Source organism: Hemiscyllium ocellatum, chromosome 40 (genome assembly GCF_020745735.1).
Source record: "Hemiscyllium ocellatum isolate sHemOce1 chromosome 40, sHemOce1.pat.X.cur, whole genome shotgun sequence".
In the NCBI taxonomy this organism is placed as follows: domain Eukaryota; kingdom Metazoa; phylum Chordata; class Chondrichthyes; order Orectolobiformes; family Hemiscylliidae; genus Hemiscyllium; species Hemiscyllium ocellatum.
In genome coordinates, this window is record NC_083440.1 from 25,085,246 (window position 1) to 25,105,237 (window position 19,992).

The window sequence follows — 19,992 nt, forward strand, 5'->3', positions numbered from 1 at the left end:
ATGGTTGAACTCTGAGAGACTGAATGGAGCCTTGTAGCCGGTGAGATCCGCGTTAGATTCAAGTATTTAACAGACTGATCGACTATCCAAACTGATCAGAAAGTGTTTCCCTCACGTCCCTGAAATTGAGTTATTTCTGTTTATTGTGTCCAGCTCAAGGTTTTTAGCCTCAGGTTCTTGTATCCCTGAGGAGAGATTTTGTTCAAGCTGAGACTCACCCACTGGGTTTCTCTTAAAGTCTGAACAATAAGACGAATGTTACACAGGGCACTTGTGGTTTCATAGAGGTATTCCTATCGTTGATCCTGGAGGTCTGGGTTCATTTCCCACATCTTCTCATCAAACCTAGGACACATAAAGCCAATTTTGAGAAGGCAGCCACGTTTTGTTTTGGATTCAGAATGGTTGTTGTTTGTTGAGGCCATCATTGACATGGCGAAAACCAGCAATCCATTGCATTTCTATAGATTTGGTGCATTTTTAAACCTTAGAGCAAGCGGGGAGATTATGCCATTGCTTCTTATTTTCCTGATTGGTCTGCTGTGCGCTACATTTCTGCTTCCATATCTACTTCCAACGCTGCATGGCATGCCTGAGTAAGGTTCCAGCTCCCCTTCACACTCATCCCCTTCGTTGGATGAGTTCCTTGCCTCTCGGAATTCCCTCGCTGTTCTCTATATGGCATCAATAAGCACATCGACCTGAACCCAATATACCTGCCACTGCAGCGGACAGCTGTAACTGACAACCGGAAGCAGCAGATACAAATCACTAAAAATGCCGGAGGAAACGTCACAGTATAGCTTCACAGGAGGCTCGCAATCACTGAGGATTTCACCTAGACAGGGGACGAAACGTCTGCAACACAAATTCCAGAACCACAACAACTGAAGGTTATAGTCAACCAGACTTGAAGGGGAATCTCCTCATTCTCCAACTCAGCTTTCTCCCATTTTCCATATCTTCCAGTCGCTGAACCTCCTCCAGACCCAAACATTTTTTGAAAGCAGACCTGTAGCTTTACTTCCCATGGTCTGTTACCAATAACTACTTCTCAACCAGACCAGCCCCTTCTTTGTCGTGAACTTTGAGATCTCACTGTGTGCAATTGCCTTCTCTCCCCTATTAAAACAGTGGCAACACACATTGAAGATTTCATGTATTTCCAATATTCTAAGATGTCCTGGGATATTGGAAGGTGTTGTCAGTTTTTTCCTTGACATCTGCACCTTTCGTGATCTGTCCCCTCCTCTACAGCTCGCTCTGCTTTTATTTCTCTCCACCTTCTTTTTGTTTCTATAGACCGGCCTGTCGCTATCTCGCTGCTTTTACCTGATTTCTCTCCCTCTCTCTCACTTTCTCTCTCTCCCTCCATTTTCCCTATTCAATACTTCTTACAATCTCTTTTCTGTTTCTCAATTAGTTTCCCTACCTTGCAGTATTCCTACGTATCACCGTCTGTAAATAGTCTTCAAGCTTTCCATTTACATTTCATTGCTGTTGCATTAATGTTGACATTGGGTATCTCAATTGGCTGGATTTCTCGATTGCACTGCAGAGTCATGCCAATAATCAAAGTTCAATTCCTGTTCCAGCCGACATAAAGTTCACAAGAGAGAAGATGAGGAGTAGGCACTTTGGCCCCTCAAACCTGTTTTGATATTCAACAGGATCATGTGTGTTCAAACATGCCTCCCATCCTCTTTCCTGTCTCAATAACCCATGGTCCCCCTGTCTGATCGAGAATCTCTCTCTCAGCCTTAAATATATGGAGGTGTAATGGCCCACATGGCTCTCTGTCACAAGGAGCTACAAATCTTCAAAATCCTCTGAAGGAAGAACGTCTTCATTCACTCAGTTTGAAATTGGAATTCCTTCAATCTGAGAGTCAGTTCCTTGTCTCCCCAATAAGGGGGAAGCCTCCTCTCAGCATATTTCCTGTCAAACCCCTTAAAAAAGTATATATTTCACGTGAGATCACTTGTCATTCACCTAAACTCTAGTAAATAGAGTCCAAATTGCTTTAGCCTTTGCTCAGAATGCAAGCTCTTCATCCCAAGAATCTACCCCGCGTATATTCTTTGAACTGCTTGCAATGAAATTATGTATTTCCTTAAACATTGTGAACAAATGTGGTCGAAATGGTAAGACTTCCTTCCTCTAATACTGCAGCCCTCTTGAACATTCCATTCACCTTCTGGAGTACCCGTTGCCCCTCTGTGTGAGCTTTCTGTGTAATGTGCACAAGTTGCACTAAGTCGCTTTTGGTTGCAGCTTTCTCCATTAAAAAGACGATCAACTTCACTTCTTATACTCCAATTCAAACTGTTTAACATCTGTCTAAACTATAAACATCTCTCCACAAACTGCTTGTACACCTCTTATGACCTCCATTTCCAGCCAGTGTGATGTTGCTACTTTGGAGATAGGATGTTTACTCATGAAGCCCCTGCAGGTCCCACCTTCCCAGTATCTCACCTCGCCTCGGGTGTGGTGACCCCTCTAGTTAAACCATCACCAGCTGTCTCCCAATGGTTACACATTTCTTTCCAGCTTCAGTTGTTTTCTTCAATATTTACCTCTGAAGCGGAACCAGTCGCCATCCTGTCTGGCTCTCTTTCTCAAGCTGTTTGGAATCTTGCCCTCGCTGTGAACAAATAGTTTACTCCCTGCCTGACTCACAGCAAGAAAGGAGGGAGGCAGATGGTATGTTGGCCTACATTGAAAGAGGATTGGAGTTCAGATTCAGGATGCTCACTGACGTTATACAGGGACTTGGTGAGGTCTCTCCTGCATTATTGTGTCTGGTGTAGGCCCCCATACCTCAAAGATGATATTCTCACAATCGACAGAGTGCCCATCGAGACTTTTCCACCACGCAATTTGATCATCGCTGAAATGGTCATCATCAAACCCACTTGCCTGCCTTTTCCACATTACCCCCCATTTACTTCCTGATTAAAAACCTTTCTGTCACAACACATGAACAGGTACTGAGTTTATGGATGCAGACGATGAGCAGATGGGATTAGAGGAGAATGACATCATGCTCGGCACAAAAATGGTGGGTTGAATGGCCTGATGTTCTGTTGAACTCTTCGGAATTCCCAATGTGCTCGTATAATGTTAAAGCATGCAAGACTGTGGGCAACTGCTGGAAAATGCGAGGAGAATACGATGTGATTACTCGGGTGGTGATGGACAAGTGGTATTATTGTTGTCCCGTTAGTCTGTAGTCCCAGGCAGCGTTTTGAGGATGAGGTTCAAACCAGGCTTGGGCAGATGGTGTTTGAACTGAACTGATGAGGCAGAGGCTGGAATCAATGTCACAGACTTCCCAGGCCAAGGTACGGCTGTGTCTGTCCCCCAGGGAGTCGTTTCTGGTTCATAGCATCCTGCAGGAGGACAGATATTCCGGGCCAAAATTCAAAGGTTTAATCTCAGCTAACACCGGCCACTGATGTGTGCCACGAACTCCACGAAACAGCTCGATAGAAAATTGTAATGAGCCTGCACAATCTGTCTCCTCGCTTTGCCAATGGGCACAGTCAGTGATCTGTCCCTTTAGCACGTTGAAGATGGAGGCTGTGATAATTACCTAATGAAGCGTTTGTTTGTTCATATAATATGCTTGGGTGCTTCTGCGCCTCACACTGTGGCTGAGCAGTGATCACCAGAGGATTGTTAAATCATTGAATTAGCTGCCTCTGTATCTGATAATGGACAGGCCTCTCGCTGATGATGGAGACAGGGAATCCTGGCTGTTGGTGGGAGGTGAGGATGTCTTTTAATGGGGAATGTGAGCAAGGAGAATGCTGGAGAAATCCAAAGCCGGCCTGGTAGCGTCTGAGGAGTGAGAGAAACACTGCTCAAGTTTCCAGTTATATTCTTGAAGACATTCTGAAGAAGAGTGTGAACAGACTGGAAACGTGAACTCTGCTTCTCTCTCTGTCTCTGCACAGATGCTGCCAGACCTGCTGAGTCTCTCCATCAGTGTCTGCTTCAGATTGTCAGCACCAAAGGATTTACCCTTAGTCTGTTGAGGTAAACAAGGCATGCGTGGGGGAGGAGGTAGAGGAGGTAGACTGGGCAAAAGCATAAAGCCATTCAACTACCTAACCTCTGAATTCTGCTATTCCACCTGTGTTTTTCCGGGATTCATAACATCCTGTGTCTGCTTTGCTCACCTATCCCCACAACCCGGGTTTCACAGCAATCTCTTGCTATCGGAAACACTTCTTGGGATCTGTTCCCCTCAGGATCTGGAGTCATGCACGTCATGTGAATTGTCACTGTACAGCATGCTTTCACAGGCAAATTCCATCCTAAAATACATCCCATTCCATGGTGCCTTCTTGTATATTCCAGATTCTTCATTTGTTAATGGAGTGTGAGTGACGCATTCCAACGATCATCGTCTGTCATTCATCAAAGCTGAGAGGGCAGCTGAGAGAAAGCGACACGTTACTCTGGTTCTGAAGTCACATAGAGCCAGACTAAGTGAAACGTAGCGTTCTTATTTCAGAACAGATATTCCGGAACCAGATGGATATTGAGGAAAATTGAGAATTGCCACAGCTGCACCGATATTACATTTTTTCTTTCCATTTCACATTTCACCAGCTGTTATGCTGGGATTGTTCTCTTGTGTTTCTGGATGATTATTGCAGTCATAGTCCCATCGTTCCTCCACCACCATTCTCATTCTTCAAGTGATGTAGTTTGACCAGCGAGAGAAAAGTCTAAAGGGAGAATGAAGAACTGGGCAAGAGAATCTAAACTTTTCAGCAAATCGCATTTTGTTTGTATATGTTATTAGTTTGGATTTAAGTGAAACCTACAGACAAATATGTGAAATTACCACATTACAGGCAAGATCTACCTGTGGAGCAATATACTTGGCCTTATTTACACAAAGAAGCAGCTGAAAATTGCTCCTCCGCAACTGAGTCAGATTGTTTCCTTCTGGTTGGAGCATATGATTCTTGTCAAACGAGAGCAACTCACCACTTGAGTTGGTCGTACACTAGAATATTTGTTGCAAGCTTTGTATTAAGCCAGTGATGAACTTAAAGTTCAAGAAAAGACGTGAACACATGTAAATCTAAGTCTAATTAGAGAAAAAGAAGCAGTTAATTGGAGCATATTAAGGCCAGCAGCAATGAATATGTGTAAAAGCTGTAGTTTGTGAGCGTTAGGCTAAAATACAGACAATGTCTTGGGGGGGGGGGGAATGTTCATTGGATTATTTTCTAGCAGGAGGGCATCACACCTTTTAGGGTTAGACTGCGTGACTTGGTCAGTGTTCAGCGACAAGAGAGTGCGATTGTCAGTCGAGTATGCAGAGGAAGCCAGACAGCAGGGATAAAAGAGCCTCATCTTCGGCAAGAGTTGCACCAGAATGAACAGACAACCAGTCAAGTGGGAGAACACCAAAAGTAATGGAATTGTAGGAGGGGGCTCACAGGAATCGACACCTTTCTCTGCAGTAATGAATGTGAGTCAAGGAGGTTGTGTTCCATTCCTGTGCTGGGGTTCAGGTCCCAAGGTCAGAGCTGTCGATAAGTTCACAATGGCATGGGCATGAGACAATCTTACTGATCCACGTACTTACAGACAACACATACCAGGCAAGAAACAAGGTTCTGCCAACTCACTGTCAGGAGTTCGGTGTCCAATTTAAGAACTAAACCTCTGGATTGGTATCTCTCCCAAGTGTTAATTGGCACAGGGCCATTCAGGTTAGGCAGAAACATTGGTGGCTCAGAGACTAGCGTGAGAGAAATGAAATGTTGTTGTCTCATCGCAGATACTGCCAGATCTGCTGAGGTTAGATTTCACTTTTTCAATGTAGACATTTTTTCTTACTGCATATCCTGTTATTTTTTTTTCTCGCTGTGTAATTTGTGATACGAAAGATCCTATACGGTTGCTATTACCCTCTTCAGCTGATCGTGTTACATGAAAAGGTGAATGTACATGAATCCCATGGTGGCTCTATTCCTAATCGAATTGAAAACTCTGCCGTTCTGTAGATATCTGGATGGAAAGTGTCAATAAGAGGGAGGTCAGTGATCTCTCCATCGTTGGAAGACCTTTGTATTCACTGATCCCCCTTCCCTGAGGAAATCCAGTGCATTCTCCTCACTCGGTCCTTCATGTGACTCCAGATCCTGGGAAATAGGGAATGTGGAATAAATACTGACCTCAGAAGCAAATCACACAGACAGAGTGTGAGAACATACCCATGTCAATCAGTAAGTGAAATGTTCTTGTTTAAAGACTGCAGCACCTACCCTGGAGTGTAGAAGGACAGCTCTGTGACATATTGTCACACTGGAATAAATTTGAGTAGACAGAGTTATTGCTGGCAGATTCCGGATACTGTTTTTGTTATGTCTTTATGATGTACTGAGCAGCAACACTCCTCAATAATTGGGATTAAACTTGTTATTTTAATTAGTTTGTTCATTGATACAATTTGAAAAACAACAACAAAGTTGAGAAAAGTTGCGACCACGATCTTCCCATGGAGCTTCCACACTGCAAAAGGCAGCGTGTCTGGGAATGCATCAGCTCAGAGTTTCAAAAAGGAGGTTGTCAGCTGCCTGAGTGGGCACATCACCTCACACGGAGAAATGCTTCGACCAATTCAACATTTTGAGAGGGTATTCCATAACATCCTTGTTTTTAGTGGTGTTCTTGGTGTGGCATTTGCAATTGGAAATGGTGGATATTCTCAGAGAATTGGGCAGTATCTGTGGAGAGAAAAAAATTCACAGTTCACGTTTCAGATGGGAATAAGATCAGTGCTCAATGTTATCATCAGTATAAGCTCAGAAATGTAAGAGAAACACTCTGTAGTGCAGGGACAAAGAACTTGTGACTGTAGAAAAACTGAGGGAAGATAAAAATCGTTAATTAGCAGCATATCGACAGCGAGAGGACTCTCAGTTAATCACAGTTGGCATAAGCAGAAGTTAAATACCTAACCATGCTAAAATACATTCATGATTAAAGACAGTGGAAGGGAGGCAATGGCAATGTGATAAGGATCTGTAGAGGTGAGACAGAGCAATGGATGGACATAGATTCAGACCAACAGTAAGAAGCCTTCCCAGTCACGGAAACATAGAACGTTACACATGGAACAGACTATAGCAAAAAAGAATGACATTGGTGATGAAAGCTCAAAAAGCTCTGAAACTTCCAGCTCGGCGAACAGAACCACAACAACGGACACCCGAGCTACAAATCTTCACTCAGACTTTTAAGCTCTGAAACAATTTCACTTCTGAAAAGAAATCCTGCTAAGTTTCAGGTGTAGTCTGCAACTGGAAAGCTATCAGAACTTAGGTGGCAGAGATAACCCTTAAATCTGAGGAAATGCCCAGGATGGAGTAATGTCACTGTGCCATTGTCCCTGTGTGATGACATCACCCACAGGAACACAGAGCATCTGGGTTTGTACAAACTAGAGATTCCCACACACACTGGGAAGGTTGGCAGTGTTCCTGACAGGGGACTCAGAAGATTGACCAGAATTGTTTGGGGAATGACAGATTGCAGTCATGAGGTTAGCTTGTAGAAATCGGCATTGAGGGGAGATTTGACAGAGGAGGAACAATCGTTTATGATTGGTTAACTAAAGGTAAATTAAGTGAAGCTGTTTCCATTAGCTGACCATAAAATGATGAGAAAAGAGTTACTTCAGTTTGGGGATGTTCCACGGTGAGAATGCGAGAAAGAAATTTTATGCAGCGAATGGTCATGACCTTGGACTCAATGCTGACACACAAACGCAATAATGCTGCGATCCTCATACTTTGATGGACGTGATGTGTAAAAAGCACACTGGTCTGATCAATATTGGAATCTGAATTGAATCAAAACTAGCATTGATCTGACAGAATTACTGAGAAATTTTCCCAATGGACTTAGACCAGACGATTCCAAGACAGAAAGCACATCACTTTTCCACAAATTACTGGTTGATTCTAGAGAAATATTTCGCTGATTCTGGAAATCTTTCCACCGACTGGCGTTTTGCGACGTTGCTGATGTATAAAGGTCCAACTCTCAGAGGGACATGACTGTGAATACTCAACAGATCAGGCAGGTGGGAATACACACAGTGAATATGTCAGCTCAACGAAATCTCATCAACATCGTCTTTAAGTGGGATAGTAGGTGGTATATACAAAAAGTAAATGATCAGGAGCCATTGTATAAGCGTGCAAACTAGAATCATTATCACAAAGTAAAATATTGTGGATGGTACAGCAATTGTTTAACGTCTGTGGAGACACACATTGGATTAACGATTTGAGTTCAAAGTCACTGAGAGTCAGCTGAACTTGAAACGATAAATCTGCTTCTCTGTTCATAGAATTTATGCTCGATTTAGGAGGATAGACCAAAACAATGGGAAGACTTTAAAAATTGGAGATGGAACGAAATCCTTTGTTGAGCCCACTGAATTGTGAACGTTTAGTGCGGAATGCTCTACAATTCGGGAAATTGCAATCAGATTGTGTGGCATTTATGTGTTAAAGAGCGCTTGGTTAATACATCTGCAAACCAATACAATTACAATTCCTACTATTCTTCCACAAACATATTCCAGCCCAAATAGATATCAGTTTGTTGGAAACAGTAGAATCTTTCAATTTGTGGATAATGATCAAAGGAAAGTTTTTGCTATGAGGCTGCTGCCCACCACTCCTGCAAATACATTTACTTCTATCTTCAGTTATTTAGTAAGAAGTAGTTCCAGCTGATTGATGGTTATTTGGTCCGTATCGCTCAATTCCTTGCACATCCATATGTTTGTAGGGCTAACTGTCAAACCTGAGATTACATTGCAGCCACCTACCACTCTTTTTCGCATATAAGTAAATTGCCCCCACATTTTTTTGAAATTTGCAAATTTCATCTTGAATGTTTGCTTCATTGTTTTAAGAAACTTCAATTCTGGGAAAGATATTCTGACTGTCTACTCCATTTCTGTGTCTCATAATGTGATAAAATTCTCCGAAGTCTCCACTCAGCCTCCGCTGTTCCAAGGAAACAAACTGAGTTTTTCTCGTGTCACCTCATATCTCTGAACCTCTAACACATTCAGCATCCTGATAAACCTTTTCTGCACCCTCCCCATCCTTCCTGTAATGTGACGACCAGAATTAAATACGACACATTAAGATAAGCTAAATAACAGTCTGATAAAGCTGCAACATGACATCTTCATTCTCCTTTCTTCCTTGCACTTTTTGTCAAGTCTAAGAGCTTCTGTGTGTTCCCACACAGCTCCTTCATTTCCAAACTTTACGTCAAAACATTACGCATCACAAAGCCCAGGACACAGCATCGCCATGTCAAGCACCATGTTGTACTGTCCCTACATCAAAACAGTGAAGGTGACTCGCACTCCCACAGTAACCCACGTCCGTGTATCCATCACCCTCTAATGTAGTGATTTTCCCACCATTCCACAACTGTTGTACACTCTGCCTACAAGCAGACTGCCACCACTGCCCAGAACTGGCTTCCCCAACTTCACTGCTACTGCAGGGTACCCCTAATCCCTCCTTGAGAATTTCATCGAACTGATCCGCAATGTCAGGAACGGACAGGGTCAGCATGGATTGGTGAACGGGAATTTAGGATCGAAAAAATTCTACCGGAGCATTTCGAGGATATAATAAGTAGTTTGTGTGGCCACCCCTCTGGACTGCAGTGATACAGATTCCTTGATCTTGATTGTCCCAAACAATGTCAAAGTCGTTGGAATACCGTGCCAGGATCTCCTGACTGAATACAGTCTCCCTTGCCCTGACTGAGAACTGGTTTCCTGAGGATTTGAGACGTGCCCATTTGGTTGAGGTTCATGCAGAGTGTTTGCTGTTTTAGCTGCTGGTCCAAGTGCCTGACAGTCCAGCCCCTTGACTGATCACCGCTTACAACACTGATAAGTTTCCTGGTTTATGTCTGCGATAAACAACCAGGCAAGACAGGAGCACTGTGAAACATTAGGTTCTGGTGGAGCCATCAAAGTGCTAAAAAGCCAAGGAAAGGCAGAGATGCTGTGCCAGTCCCTGGGCAGGACATGTCTCAGGCGCTGGAAAGGTTGCAACATTTTTGGAGTAATAATATTCTCTGTGGGCAAATTCTGCGACATCTTGATGCAGTGCTTTTATTTAACTCTGGCACATTTCACCCGCTCTGCAAGTATCTTTTGGACTTTTTAATGTGAGAATTGGCTCTCTGAATAATATGCCCCTGACTTGATCATTCGTGATGCCATAACCAATTATCTCCTACATCAGTGAATATGTAATCTGATTCAACTCACAGGAGTTTGAAGTGAGAAAATAAAGCCTTCATAAATACACCTATTGACTCCAGATGCTCTTGCACTCTGGTGAAAAACATTATTAAGAATTTACAAGTATGTTTCGAGGCTGGAGCATTTGACCTGTAGGGAGGGGGTGAATAGGCTAGGATTGTTAATCCGGAGCGTCAGAGGCTGAGGGGTGACCATCTAAAGGTGTATAAATTTATGATGGACATGATTTGGACAAATAGACAAGATCTTTTCACTGGAGTGGGGTAGTTCAGAACTCGAGGGCGGAGGTTTAGTGTTAGAAGGGAAATATTTAAAAGGGAACTCAGGGGAAATGTTTGCGCACAGATGATGAGCTGGCAGAGGAAGTGTTGGAGCTGGTATAAAATTTAAAATGCATCTGGATGGAGATATGAACAGGAAGGGTTTAGAGAGATAAGGGCCAATTGCTGGGTAACGGGATCACATGAGTATAAAATACCTGGTAACCATGGTCAAGTTGGACTGAAAGGTCTGTTACCGTGCTTAAACTTCATGTACCATAAAAATGCCAGTACAGTGGTTCACACTGCTGTCTCCAAACACCAGGGAGCTGGGCTCGATTCTGGCCTTGGGTGGTTGTCTGTTTGGAGTTAACACATTCTTCTTGCGTATGTGTGGGTTTCCTCTCACATCCCAAAAGATGCGCAGGTCAAGTGAATTGACAATTTTAAATTGTCCAAAGTATTAGGTACGTTATTCACAGGTAAAATCGGAAAACGAATAGGGGTGGGGTTATCTTAAGGTGGACTTGCTGACCCAAAGGGCCTGTTTCCACGCTGTAGGGATTTTTTTTTTCAATGAGATCCTTTCCTGCTTCACAGTGATCTCAAAATATCTCATTCAATACATCCGAATCATCCTCCTCATCATCAAAATTCAAACTGTTGAATACTTCAATAGCTTCACCTTAACCATTTCTTTTCTGAAATGCCGTTTGACATAAGGTAGAACTGGTGGAACCTTTGTTTTACTTCTATTGTTCGGAACATGCACCAGGCATGAAGTGATAACATTGAGACTGAGTGCTGAACGTACAGTAAGAGACAGATAAATTAGATTCGACGACAAGTTGCCTTGACCAAACAAAAACATATGTACACTTTCTTACCCATAGATTTCGTACACGAGAAATTAGGGAAACATCGACAAAAGTGAAGAAAGAAATCTGGTTTTCGAATATTTGAATGGGGAGTGCACAAATCCTAGAAATGTTGCAATATTAGAACGATGCACCAAGTTGATGCAGCAAGCTGCTAATACATCTCCAACACAAGGGGTGAGAGGTTGGTTTGGGGGAGTTGAAACAGACTGTCCCACAGTCTTGCCCGTCCATGTCGCTCAGACTACGAGACTCTAAGGTGAACTTATGTGCATCATTGACGACACAATTGGAACATTATACAGTTATTGGGGGAGAAGATGTGTGACGAGCTTGGACTGGAACGCAGGAAATTGGATAAGGGAATCGAACTGCATGCAGCACGATGGACCAATTGGCCGCTTCTGTGCCACAACCTTCTATCACTCTGTGTTCTCTTCCACTCTCTCTTGATCCAGGTCTGCCTTTCCGCTGTGGATAAGACAATGGGCGCTGCCGAATAAGCACGTGTTCAGAGAATGAGTTCGAAACTAATGGGAAGTGACTCTTTTTCTTCAAGTGTTGCAAGAGCTTGTGAGTTCCAACTGGGGAAACATGGCCAAACTGAAGCCCTGCGTGGTGCTTAATGCTGTCAATCCTCAGTTGTGTCAGAGGCAATGTGTCAAAAGCCCACTCTTCCTGCATTGACTCGAATAAAACTCACTGCTTTCAAGATCACTTTTGTTCTGTGTTCATTTCTCATGGAGAGAACATCATCCGGTCTTTATTTTGAAAGAATGCCCATCTGTTCCAAGATTCTTTCACAAGCAAAAACAACATTTCCGCACCTACCCGATTGTGTCCCCTAAGAATCTTGCATGATTCAATGAGATACTAACTCAGATTTCTAAACTCTGATGGGTACAGGTCCAGCCCTACTCAACCAATCCTCATAAGTCATTCTCTCCATTCCTGTGATCATTCTCGTGACCATCATAAGTTTAATGGTAGGGGTGTCCATCAATGACTGCACAAGGATGAGCACCATTTGCAACTTCACATATACTGAAATAGTTCTTATTCAAATGCAACAAATTCTGAAAACCATCCACGCAGTGAAACTTGCTTGTCATAATTATCATACAATGACTGTCTCAAATGAGAGACAATATAAACAACTCCACATGAAACCTGATGGTTCAATCTTCATTGAATTCACCACGATCAACACCCTAGGGCTGATCATTGACCAGAAACTCAAGTGAACTCGCCAATAAACCCTGAGGGAACAAGAGCAGGTCAGAGGCTAAGAAAACTGTGGCAAGTAACGCCCAAAGTATGTGCACCAACTTACAAGGCACAAGTCAGGATGTGTTGAGATATTTTCCATTTGTTGGGGTGAGTGCAGTTTCAGGAACACTCAAGAAGATCGACAAGATCCAGGCCAAAGCAGACCACCTGACATCCACAAACATCCACTCAATCTGTCACTGACACTTAGTAGCCGCAGTGTGTAATATCTGCAAGATAGCACTGCAGAAATTCACCAAATATCCTTGGACAGGATCTGCCAATACGCTTTCATTGTGAAGGACAAGGATAAATGCTAAATTTGATTACTACCACTTGCACCCTGACTTGGAAATATGTGGTCTTTCCTTTACTGTTGCTGAGAGAAAGCAGAGGAGTTCCCTCCTTTCAGACATTTTGCATCTCCATACTGCGCACGGAATGTGACGACTCAAGGAAGCAACTCAGCAAAACATTCCCAAGTCACCCAGGAGCAGGCAATATATGCTGGGCCCAGTCAGCAATTCTCATGTCGTATGAGTGAATTAAATGCCAACTTCCCTCCCTGGCAGTGCATTCCAGACCTCTACTGTCTTTATTGCACCCCATGCTCCTGGAGAAACAATGCTTCGTTAAATCCATCCAAAATATCTCACCTATCACATTAACATGGTGCCCCTATGTTACTGAACCTTCGACTAAGGAAATGGATGCTCGCTATCCAACCTATGCACACACCTCAGAATTTTTCAGATATTTATCAGCTGTCCCCTCTACCTTTTTTGCTCTAATACTCTCCTTTCATCACTGAACTGCTCCCATCCAAGCAACATCCTGGCGAATGTTCTCTGCACTTCCTCCAATGCAGTCACATTTTAAAATCTCACATCCCCGGGTTATCAACTAACAGGTTTATTTTGAAGCAATAGCTTTCAAAGCACTGCACCTTCATCAGTTGATTGTGGTGTAGGACCATAAGTGTACGTACTCCACAACCACCTGAAGCAGGAGTGGCGCTCTGAAACCTGTTGGACTATAAATGGCGTTGTGTGATCTTTTACATTGTCCTCACCATTCCAACATCGGTTCCTCCACGTCAATATGACCACATCCATCTATAGTGTGGTCATCAGAACTTCACTCCGTTATCCACTTGTGAACTAACCGATGTCCTGTAAATCCCCAAGATAAATTCCCTGCTCTCATATTCAATGCCTCTACTGAGAAAGACAAGCATAGCCTTTCCCTTCTTAACGATCTAACAGCCTATGTTTGCAACTTCAGGTTCTGCAGACCAACACACCCAAATCACTCTGTTCCACTGATTTTCCTAGTCTCCTACCATTCATTGAGTAATCTCGAGTCATGTTCCTTATTTCAAAGTTCATGAATCCACATTTATCATTGACAATTCCACCCAACACTCTTTTTTGGGGATTGGTTGTTTGCCTTATTAACAGGGAGAGAGTGGAGGTCAGAAAATGGTAGTGTCATTGTTTGGAAAGGTCATGGTCCAGATTGGATTGTCATCCTTTCTGGGGATGGTTGTGTCCCACCAAATTGTGGCAGCATCCAAGTGCTGCTGAACCCGGGAAGTCTCCGAAATTGATTGCAGCTTCTACCTCATATCTTCAGCTCAAAAACAATAAAAAGAACATTCTACAACGATTGAAGTCGACATTTCTCCGTCAACATCACATGATGTAGCCCTGAGGTGATGAAGCGCACAGAGACACAGTTTCGAATGACCCAGCATCTGTTACAGAGTCGTGGAGGTCGAGAGAATAAAAGGCCTTTTGGCCGATCAAACCACTGTCGATCAAAAACAAATCTCTAACTATTATTCTTTTTCAATCACAGGATGTGGACAACACTGGCTGGACCATCATTTATTGCTTCCCTTAATTTCGGAGATGACAATTTTAATCAACTACATGGTTATAGGTTTGGATTCACATGGATTCTATATTTCCCTTACGGAGAGAAGTGAAACAAATGGATATCTTTCCCAACAATCACAACATGTTTCGTGGTCTCCACTAGACACTGCATTCCCAATATTTGTTTCATTAAAATTCATTTCCATCATCTGCCAAGGCCTGAATTAAACCTAGTTCCTCAGAATCCTACTTGAGTCTCTAGACCAACAATCTACAACAATATCACTTGGTCATGTCCTCTGCAATAACTTAATTCGATTCGGATCCCATTTTCCCATGATTGGCCTACAAGCTTTCATGCCTAGGCAACACAAGTGCACATTGATAATATAATAGATTGCAGAATAAGAACAGACCATTCATCCCATCCCACCATGTCTGTGAAGACCACAATACCATTCAACTGTAATCACGTCTGTCTGAACATCGTCTGTATCCCTATATTCACTTGCTGTTTATGAGTTTTCATAAATGGATCTTTCACTTTGCGAATGTATCTGTCTTGCCCACCTCCTCTTGCACCGTGTTAAAGTAACTAACCATCTTCTTCATAAAAAACTTGTCTCGTGCATCACCTCCAAATATTTTCCCTCAACTTAAGCCTATGCCCCTAGTGTTTGACATTTCTACCATGGGTCAAACACATTTGTTATTCACCCGACCTGTGGGTCTCATAATTTTATACGCTGGTGACACCTCAACATCCAACGCTCTCGTGAAAACAATCCAAGCTTGTCTAACCTTGCCTTATATCTAATTTACTCTAATTCAGGCAACATCCTGGGAAACGATTTTTGCAGGCTCTCTGACACCTCCACAGCCTCCCCTCATTGTGGTGGCCGGAACTTCACGCAGTACTCCAAATGTCGAAACACTAAAATCTTAAATCGTCGTAACATGAATTTCCAACTCAGTAGCCTAACTGATAAAGGCAAGCCTGCCAACGCCTTCTTTACCACCTTATCCACTTGCATTGATACTGGCCTGGAGATATTTGGTTGTACGCTGATATGCCTATAAATACTTTAATCTAAATACCTCTTCAAAATAATGAACACTTCTGATTCCATCCACCCATACAGTCTGTGAGTTCCAGATTCCGGCTACCCTCCGACTGAATAAAATAGAAATATCACAATCCCTCTAAATCGTCCATCCCTTCCTGTAAATCTATGTCTCTTGGCCATTTCTGCCTACACCGAAGGAAATAGTTTCTTCCTGTCTAGCCTGTCTGTGCCTCTCATCGATACATCTCTATCACGTCCCCTCTGAACCTGATCTGTTCTGAGAAAATTAAACTCCACTCTGTCCAAAATGTCTTCACAAGTGACTCTCCTCAACTCAGGCAATATGCTGATTGATCAACTCTGCCGACATCCGCTGTCACATCCCTCCTATCGTGTAGATCCCGAAGTGCACATAATCATCCCAGACAATGTTTCATACAGTTCCAGCAAAACAGTTCTCAGCAGCATCATGATTGACTCAGACCTTTTGTGAAATCCTGAAGGACAGTCTGAGCCTGCAACAAAACCCTGAGCAGCAGTGAAGCTTTCATCTGTCCACTTGGAAACCTGGTTCAGGTACAGCCTGTCAATGACTGAAGAACAGACCATATTCTGAAATTCACAGATGAACCCTGAATCTTACTTGCCCAGCTTGATTATGAGCAGATTCACAAGCCTTATCCCAGATATAGAGGGGACTGTCGCATGAGAAGAGGTTAAGTGGATGGGCCTTTCGTTTATTAGAGTCAGAAGAACTTTACTGGAACATCAGGGGACTATCAGGGGACTTGACAGTCTAGATAGAGAAATGTTCTTTCTCCTTTTCGCACACTTTTGGGCCAGAAAGCATCAGCTCAGAGTAACGGGTTGCTCATTTCAGGCTGATCCGAGGGGAAATGTCTTCAGTCATAAAACAATTAAAACTGCAGCATCCTTTATCACAGAGGGCTGTGGAGGGTTGGCCATTTAGTATATTCAAGATTATGACCGAAAGCTGTTTAATTCAGAAGGGAATCAAGGATTGAGGGGAAAAGGCAAAGAAATAGATTTGAGGATGATCAGATCAGTTATGATCTGATGGAGTGGTGGAACTGTCTCGATGGGCACTCTGCAGATGGTGAAAATGTCCTCTTTGTGGTAGGGTGACTAAACAACACACACCGCTCCAGGGCTAGTTTCACCATGTCCCTGTACAGATTCAGTGAGATTCTGAACTCCAATCCTTTTGAAATGGAGGACAACTTTCCAGTTGCCTCCTTCGTAGTTCAAGCAGTGAGTAAACTGTTGGTTCGCAGTGAGGGCAAGCTTCCAAATAGAATGACAGACAGAATGGCGACTGGTTCACATTCTGAGGTAAATATTGAAGAAAACAGTTACTGCTCATAAGGAATGTGTAACTATTGGGCGACAGCTGACGCTGATTTAACCTGAGGGATACCTGAGATTGAAGAAGATGGGATCTGATGCTGTTAATGATTTGGAACAAAGAAGCGAATGTTCTGTGTTCAAAACTGCCGACAGCATTACAATGCGGGGGGGGGGGGGGGGGGGGGGGTTGGGTGGTGGGGTAAGGAAGGCAGCTTTCAAGAGGAGCTCAGTTTATGGAGAGTATTGATAGTTTCAGTCAGTGGGCATATATTTGACAAATTGTGTAAAATGTTGGAATACGTGATAATTTACATCTTGGAGGGAAGAACAAAGGCACAGTTTATTGAAATGGAGAGAGCTACAACATAAAGCAACTTGCGAGAACATGGAAAACGAGCACACGGGGCAGGATGTGATCGGGAATTACAAGAAAATGTTGAGTCTCATGATAACAGGAGGGAGTATCATAGTATCATTGAGTGATTGGGACATTTAAACCATGCAGGGAGGACCATTGTATCATCGTGTCTGCTCTGGTCATGGAAGATTAATCTTTTCTTATCCTATATTCCATCATTTAACTAGCGGCCTTGCATTCGATGGTATTTCAAGTGATCATCTCAATTGCTCTTGACTGTTGTGACAATTCTTACCTGTTCAGATCTTTTCAGGCAATGAGGTCCAAATAACTCTAAATACCTCGTTGAAAAAAAATGCTCAAATCCCCTTACCTTATATCTGTGCATATTGGTTACTGGCACCCGACTGAGGGGAAAGAGTTTGCGCTATTTACCTGTCTATCGCATTAAGAAATTTACACAGTAGGACTGCAGAAAGGTATGGGGTTAGGGAGTATTGTGAGGCCAAATGTGATTCCTGTATTAACGCATGAAATGGTTTGGAGAAGATCACAGAACTGAGAGGCCTGTGATTCTCGAATTATTTGCAGAAATAAGTGGGAGTGAGTCTGGAGAAGGTCAAAGGGAAAGAGAAGTTCTGTGAGTGTGCAAGGGCTTACAATAATAATGATGGAGAAGAATCAGAAGTGCAGAAAAAGGGTGGATGCAGAAACACTTGAGGCTAATACTAAAAATAAACACAGGGAGACTGGATGATGATACAAAGTTCTAGAGAACTGTAGAGTTTGGAGCAGACTGCAGAGATGGCGTGGGTCGCATTTGTCTCGTGGGTGATGTACGGGAACTATGTTCAGCAAAATGCAAGCAGTGGCATAGTCAAGAAAGTTCATTGTTGTTGGGAAGGATTACTGCAATATGGATGATTCCAGCCTGGAGGTATTGCAGAGATCGGACGTCGTGCAAACGTGCAGAGGTTAGAGAGAAAGATTCTGCGAAATCATTGACAGATTTGAAAACAAGATCACCTTAAAATGCAGATGTTTCTGGAGACTATGCTGTTCAATTAGAGACCACGTGTGGCAGGAGTTATATGATGGACAACAGTCATGTCAACAACATGAGGCTTACTGGCACTAATATCATTCCAGAATTTGAACTTTCCAGGAATGATGTGAGAACAGAGCAATGGAAGATTTACACAACAAATGAGCTGATTCAATAATTAAATGGAAACAAACTCTCTTGCTGCTGGGACCTGGATCGAAGTTATCTAAAATCAGCTTCAAATTTGTCACTGAAAGTTTTCTGGGTCAAACTGAGGCATTTCCCAGGAAGTGGTGGAGGTTGTCGACAGCTGTCAATCAATGACATTGACCACAATGTTGAACACAGAGTCAGTCCCTGGACCCACCTCCAGCTTTCTTCCCAATCCTTCTTAATGATAGTAACCATGACGTTTATAATCTGCTCAAATTACCACGCTTCCTCCCATCTCCTTCCAACTCCCAACAAACAAATAGTCTCACGAGGCATCCGGAGAAAAGAATACCCCCAACACCAGGTACTGATGTGAGAATCAGCATTATATTCATCATTGGGATCATTTTTATTGACGTAGAAAGCGGTTTTGCATTTTCATTAATTTTCATTTTGAAAACTGAAATGTTCTTTTGTTTCCCCGAATTCAATGTGCTGGAAATGGAAATTACAGAGCTGGAAGTGACACTTCGGTTCATAATTAGCTTTCCATAATAGAGGAGGAAGCAGACACTCTGCTCATGCTATTTCACTTCCAATAGTATTGGGTGAGTCTGCCTCTGACACTTACTCCATTGATCTTTAGTCTGTGCAGTATCTCCAGCTCAATTACACTGGTCTCCCAAATGTGAAACAAAAATCAAAATTGAAATACTTGCAAAAGACTCAGCATGTTTGGCAGCATCTGTGGAACAGATATTCCAGTTCATGCTTCGGGTCCAGTGACACTTCTTCAGAACTGAAATGTTACCTCTTCTCCTTGAATTGGGAAACCGTGTCCTTATCTTCATCTTCTTTTTGTTCGCCTGATGTCCGCTAAATATTTCATCTTCTGTTATCTCACTGACAGATGTGCAACTCTAGAATGGTTGCCTTTGTTCCTGAACGGTAATTTCCTACCCCCCCCCCCACCCACTGGATTTTGTGCTCTTGTCAGATTTATGCAGTGATTCGTAAAATAATTCTGACACTGGATATTTCATCGTTCCATTGAACTGAGCACTGACATTGGATAGAGGCACTATGTCAATAATTGTGTTTGTGCAGCAATTTACATTGTGTTGCATGTATCCAACTTGTTCAAAGATTCAAAGATTTCATAGTCATAATCCATTAACTTATCTGGGAGACTAAATATGTGGAAAATATATAACAGCCAGAGAAGTACAATCTGTTCAGATATAGCAAATAGTAAAATCCCTGTCTGCATTCTACTCTTCTGTTTGGGGTCACTCTGCTCGTCTTCCATACTGAGACCCCTCAGTCCCTTACAGGCTTGTCAGTAAATAAAGTGTGTGCGACTGTCAGA